At 51.4% G+C, this 6485-nt stretch overlaps 1 protein-coding gene across 4 annotated transcripts in view; it reads right to left on the reverse strand.

The window, feature by feature from the left end:
* BMAL1 (basic helix-loop-helix ARNT like 1) overlaps nt 1-5406 on the reverse strand; it is a 104420-nt gene extending 99014 nt beyond the window's left edge. For 3 of the 4 annotated variants that reach the window (XM_027115315.1, XM_027115318.1, XM_027115324.1), the window contains exon 1: nt 5287-5396. The gene's annotated coding sequence lies outside the window, so the exon portion shown is untranslated. Of the gene's footprint in view, nt 1-5286 lie in introns of all 4 variants that reach the window. The other variant, XM_027115320.1, reaches the window with a different exon arrangement.
* Nucleotides 5407-6485: the final 1079 nt, after the last annotated feature.

Genomic DNA, 6485 nt, shown 5'->3' on the forward strand with positions numbered 1-6485 from the left:
AGTTCACAAAACCACCTCACTTGTAAAATAAGGATAATCATGGTACCTACCTCATAGGGCTGTTATGAGGATTAAACAAGTTAATAAACATAAGGTGACTAACATATCTGCTGGCACTTAGAGAATGTTCAATAAATGTTAGCTGCCGTTACCATCATTATTATTATTTCTATTTTGCAAATGAGGTAAATCAGACTCAAAGAAGCTAGCTAATTTGCCCAGGTCACACATTTCAAACAGTAGTTGAAAGCATAAGTACTTGTAAATGTTTTACTCAGCATATGTACAAAATCTAATGGGTAGAGTATTAACCAGAATATTAAATTAGACAGACCATCCATCCCCTTCTTTAACCAGGCTGGATAAACATGAGTTTACCCTATTTAAAAGGACAGCATGTACTAACATAAAAATAATTTCCCATCATGTGCCAGCACTCAACGTTCTCCTGAAGCAAAGATGACTAAAGCTTACCCAATCTCATCTCCCCGACTTTAGGTCCCCAACTCAATCCCTCCTTCCATGCAGACCTAACTACTCATGGCCACGCCCACTCGTGCCCCTGTTGCATCCCTCCTCTCATGCTCCCACCTCTCCACAGGTATATCCCCTTCCCTCCATGTGCTTAGTCCCTGAGTGCCTATCCCACCCCATCTCCTCCTCCTCAAGATCATTAATTGGCATTGGACAAGCATATCCTGAAGGCTCCCTATGCCTGTGATTTGGGGAAACCAAGATGAACTCCCCACAAAGTGCTTGGCCTGGAACCAGCAGGTAAGATATTCCCAGAGATAGCCCAACACGATATGGGATGCAGCAGTACCTACAATAATTAGAGCTAGATCAAGGGCTGGGGACACTGCCGCCCAGTGTGGGGAGGAAGAAAAACAAAATGAAGAAATAGCTCCAGGAGGACCAAGCATTTGAGCTGGGTCTTAAAGAAGAGTAGGATTTGGATGAGAGAAGGCTGAGGCATAGAACGGGCCAAGGGCTGGTCCAGGGAGCAGACAGCTCTTCAGCTTGACTGGACAGTCCTGTGCACACAGCCAGGCGGGCTGCGTGTGGAGACGCAAGAAGGAGCAGCAAGACTGACAGCTAACAACCATGAACGTTTACTATGTTCCATGAAGAGCTTCATGTATTTTTAATTCTTTAACTCATTGAATCCACACTGCAACACTCTGAGGTAAGGACTAAAGTGATTCCAGTCTTACTGATGAGAACACCAAGACAGAGAGAGCAAAGCAACTTGACCACAAGTCATAAACCTAGTAAGAAACAGTTAGGATATAAAATCTGGCTCCGAAGTCTGTGCTTTTAACCACCCAACCAAAGTCCCTCTCAGGACAGCCTGATGGTGAAGGGGTACAGCTGTCATGAGGATGAAATGAGACCATGCTTGCAAGCAGTTTGCAACCTGTAACTCCAAGGCCACGGATGCTGGCAATAGGCTGCCGTGAATGTCTACAATGGACCTGCTAGCAGCTGAAGCAGGAGAGACACATCAGGACCGGAAAGGGGACCTGAGCCCACTGGGCTAGTGTGAAGAGCAGAGGCCCAAAAACACACCTACTTTTAGGGTGTGCAGGAAGGAAACCAAGAAAGCAATGTGACCTAAAGGCTGAGGGAGGAGGAGATTTCAAAAAGGAGGGAAAGACAGGTGGGTATAAGCTGCAAAAGGGCCAAGAACAACAATTTAGGACTAAGAATGAGGCCCTGCAATTCAAGACTTAAAGTTTTTGGAGATATTTGAGATGAAGTATGAAGAAGGATAGTAGAGAGGGTGCAGGAGCTAAGAGTGGAGCCGATGAGAGAGTGGAGGGGGTGACCGTTCACAGCCCTGGGAGAGGCTGCCAGGCAGGGAGGGGAGCGAGACAGGGGCCCAGGGGCACCAAGTGCAGACACATGAAAGCTGCCCGCTGCACAGTGGCCCACAGCAGGCCTGTTTCTTCCCCTTCCATCCTTCCCTCCTCAATCAAGACAAGGGCTTTTCTAGGGTTGGTAAGGAGACTGAGGGCAAACAGCACGAAGGATATTCCCGTGACAGGACCGACAGGACCCTGGCAGCACTGAGAGGGAGTGTCAGCAGACACTGAGGGAGGGCTTCCTGTGTGCCAGGCGTTTTACCCACATCATCTCCCCTGATCCTCACAGGGACTGTAGGAGGCAGGCTCCTTCATCACACCACAGAGGAGGAGCCTGCAGTCAGAGGAGTCTAGCGCTTGTCCAAGGACACACCACCCAACCCAAGTCCCAGGTCCTGCTACCAGAGACCAGGCTCCTGCCCAACTTGAGGGTCTAAGAAGAGGGAACAGGGGAGAAATTCACTTGCTTTTTCCAAACTGGGAGGAAAAGAGGAGAGATGGGGGAAAGGGGCAAGACATCCTGAGCCAGAAGGAAGAGATGCTGAGGGAGCTTAAGTCATAGCAGGTCTTGTTTAGAGACAGAGGGAGGAGAAAAGCCAGGGTGGGTGTCTCGGGTAAGTCTGGGTATTATGATGAAGTGGCAATGAGAGAAAAGACTGACATACCTGTATTTCTAGGCTCCTAACTAAACCTCGAGGTCTAAAAAGGAAGTAAAAAATTACTTCCCTGCAACTGCTATCACGATGTTAACGAAAATCACTACCTATGACTGTAACATCACATGGGGCAGAAACTGTTTCTTTAATATCTGACTTTCTCCAACCACCATGAGTTGATGGACTCATAAATAGAAGAAAGCCCATAGAAGGAAGGCAACCCTTATACCAAAGAGAGATACAGAATATTTCGTTTTTACATATGCTTATGCATTTTGTTAACAAGTCTTTCTACAGTGCCTGTCCATTGTTATACTAGTATATAAATTGCGTAGAGATCGTTGGTATGGAGCGATAAATCTGAAAGTAGGGCCACTTCCTTTTCCTCTCTGTGGTAGGCGAACCTCTTCTGCAAATAGCAGACAAATTCCTGAGTAGTCATCATTTTATAAATCATTTGAAATGGATTCTTTAAAACACCATCTGTTGATCTGTTTAAGTTTCCCAAGAAAATAGGACTTCAGCTCAGATATTCTGGAGGCTCCAGCAGGTAAATACCAACCTGAATTCAGCTGTATTAAATATTTAGAGATGCACAGAACTTTAGAGCAGCAGGAACCTCTGAGATCACCTAGTTCAACTGCCTTACTTTCCATCTGAGGCAAGTAGAACTCAGAAAGGTTCAGGGACCTGCCCCAAGTAGCACAGCCATGAAAGCCCAAGTCTGGGCTAGAACCAGGAGATTCTCTCAAACAAGTGCTCTTCTACCACACCTGCTCCTTTCTCTTTCCCTCTTTCTAAACTCTAGGGGTTGGAATAAGGTATAAATTTAACCATAGTTTTAACTTACTATTATTATGCACTGGCTACATCTACAATCAAAACCAAAAATGCCCCTACAGATCCAGCTTTAGATAATACAGGCAATTTCAAATCCTGCCCAGGAAATTTTAAAGCCTTCTAAATATGTTCGACAAAGTGTTTTAAAGACTTATTAGTAAAGTGAATTCAGTAACAGAGCATGGAGTGAAAGATTCAATTTTGTGTTAAAAAAAATATTTTAGAGTTTCATTGATATGGAAATCAAATTTAACAGCAGTGATTTTTTCTTTTCTTTTTAAAATCTTGCAAGCACGGAGAGCATGAGATTATTCAAAACTGCTCAGGAGCAGCAATGATTATTTTAAGCTCATGATTCAACCAGTACATTAATTAAAAACTCCACCAACCCAATTGACAGATCCTGATATCAATGAGACAAGAAGAATTAAAATAATAGTTGTCATATAAAAATAGATTAAAGGAAGGAACAGCAGCAGATGTCAGGAGGACAAATGACAAGCACTGTGCGAAACTAGATGCAGCTAATGGGCAGCTTTTATGGATTTTTTAAAAAACGAAGATCCTGGAAATACACGTACGGTCAAGAAATGCTTCTTCGAATCTAATTTCTGGAAGCTGAGTGATAAAACTTGGCTAATAATTCCTTGCCGAGGAGTAGCTATGTAAGCAGGGAGAGGAGACAGCACGCGCAAAAGTGCCAAAACAACACTAGGTGACTCGGAAGGGGCCGAGGCAGGGGAGGGAAAAGAGGATGGGAAAGGTGAGGTGAGGGGGGACAGCCTGATACCCCACCGGCCCGCACAAACTTGACAACAAACGCCCATGTCCAGTGCAGCCTTTCCTTCCCCCGCGCCTGCCCTCGGTTCCGCAGCCGGTTCCCACGACCCCTCGGGGTGACTGACTCGAGCCCCACAAGGTCGGCATTAATTTCTATTCTTCCACTTATTCCTCTGAGCAAACAAGAGCTCTCTTGGCTGTCAACGTCCGGCAATCGTGAGCGGGAAGCTTTTTCTTTGACATCTGTCAAACCCCGTGCTAAACCCAGCCTCGCTGCGGTCTCCAGGACTCCAGGGCGGGCGGCGGGCCCACACCTGGGCGCCGGGCGACATCCCCGTGCCGTGGAGCACCTGCTCGCAGACCCAAGGGGGATCCTCCCCGGGCTGCCCAGGACCCAGATGGCGCAGGCCGGACGAAAGTTCGCAGGCTGGGGTCGGCCGCATCTCCGGCGGGGAATACCCGGGTGCAGCGGCAGCACTCGCGACAGGGCCGAAGGGGCAACGGGGGGCTCGGACTCCCCAAGCCCGGCGGAGACGCCCTCCCCGCCCCCACCCAGCCCCGCAGGCTCCCGAAAGGGAAGTGGAGGAGGCGGAGGAAGAGCAGAAGCAGCATCTCTCGCCCAACGCCCCTGGGGTGCAGCCGTCAAGGATGGTCGCTTCGGGGGTCCCCGAACCTTCCAGGGATACATCCTAGGACTCGCCCTCAGCCGGGTCACTGCTCCCAAAGGGTGGAGCTGTCCCTTTAAGAGGCAGCTGGCTGCTCCTACCTCCTCTCCCCGCCACCCCCCGGGTCAGGTAGCGATGCCCGCAGAGGGGAGGTGGGTATTCCCGCGGACTCTTTCCCGGTCCCTTTAAGGGCGCCTGCGGCACCTCTGCCCGCTCTACCCCGCAGCGCCAACCCCCGCGAGTGAGGATGGGGGCGGACGGGCGCGGCGCCTTTAAGGAGCGCAGCCTCCCCGCGGCCCGGGTGGGGGCAGGGAGCGGGCACGGGCCCTTTAAGGCCGGCAGCGGGCACGTCGGTCAGGGCTCCCCGGCGGCCGGGCTGCGCCCCGGGCGGCGGCTGAGGCGCCGCGCCTGCCAGGGTGCTAACGGCCCCGACGGGGTGCCCGCGGCCGCGCCGCTGGCCGCGGCCAGCCCGACACTCACCGTGGCTCGCCGGGAGCGCCCGCACCCGCGCCCCCACTCGGATCCCGCGGCGGCGGCGGCGGTGAGTCCGGCGCGGGTAAACAGGCACCTCCGTCCCTGACCTACTTTCTGCCTTCCCTAAATGTCGCACCACTAACCTACTTTCCGACCAATCCGCTCCCCGCCGGCCCAGGCCCGGCCCCCCGCCCACCAATCGCTGTGCCCAACCCCCCTTCCCCGCCCACCAATGGAGGAGTCGCGGAGCCCGGATACCTGCCTCTTTCCGCCAGCCAATCCTAGCGCCCGAAGGGAGCCGGTCTGGGCGGCCGCCCCCGTCCAATCCGCGCGCGGCTCGGCGGCCTGCGGGCCAGTTGTGTGGCAGCTAGAGAGGCCGCTGACCAATGGCGAGGCGGCGGGGGCCGGTTTACCTGCTACTTTCCCGCCACCAATCGCTTGGCGCACAGAAGCGCACGCCCCAAGGAGAGGACCAATCCGCGCGCTTTCCCTGGATTTCCTCGCCCCTGTCCTCTCTCCCCTCAGGTCTCCCGCTAGCCTTCGCCACTGCGGGTGCAGACGCCGCACTCCTTGCAGTCGCCTGCGATGTCCCTCTTCTCTAGGTCCCTGACTTGCTTCTGGCTCAGGGCTCTCACTCCCCCTCGCCCTTTTTCACTCGGGACATCCTGACGAAAGCAACATTCCCTCACTCCCCTTCCTCCAACTCCATCTAGGAGACCAATTTTAGGAACACAGAGTGCCAGACCCTTCCCAAAACATCTTGGTTTGCCAAAGTCCAAACGAGAGAAAAAATACTTAGTATTTCCAGAAGTGTTTTCCATCCAAGTGTTCTTACGTTCTTTTCTTTCGTCCTGACCTCCAAGCATCCCACTGGAGCTGTCATTCTTGTTCAAAAGCGGAAACTCAAGCCTGGAGCGATTCCATTCAGTGACCGCACCTATTGTGTGGCAGACAACTTCCCGGTGGCTCTAGTCTTTACCGTAGAAAAGCTGTCCAGTGAGTGAGACGGAAGGAAACAAATAGTTAGAGAAAATAAACATTTCATAACAAGATACAACTTTAGTACTGAGAGGACGGAGAATGTCTTATTTTTGCTTCTCAAGCATTTAACAGAGGGCCTTTAGCTCAAAGAACTCCCAACCGTTTTAGATGTTAAACTCCTTGAATACAGGGACCTTGTCTTTTTTGTTATACTCGCCCCTCCC

Source organism: Aethalodelphis obliquidens, unplaced genomic scaffold (genome assembly GCF_003676395.1).
Source record: "Aethalodelphis obliquidens isolate GAN/ISIS:26980383/991018 unplaced genomic scaffold, ASM367639v1 scaffold14, whole genome shotgun sequence".
NCBI classification, from domain to species: domain Eukaryota; kingdom Metazoa; phylum Chordata; class Mammalia; order Artiodactyla; family Delphinidae; genus Aethalodelphis; species Aethalodelphis obliquidens.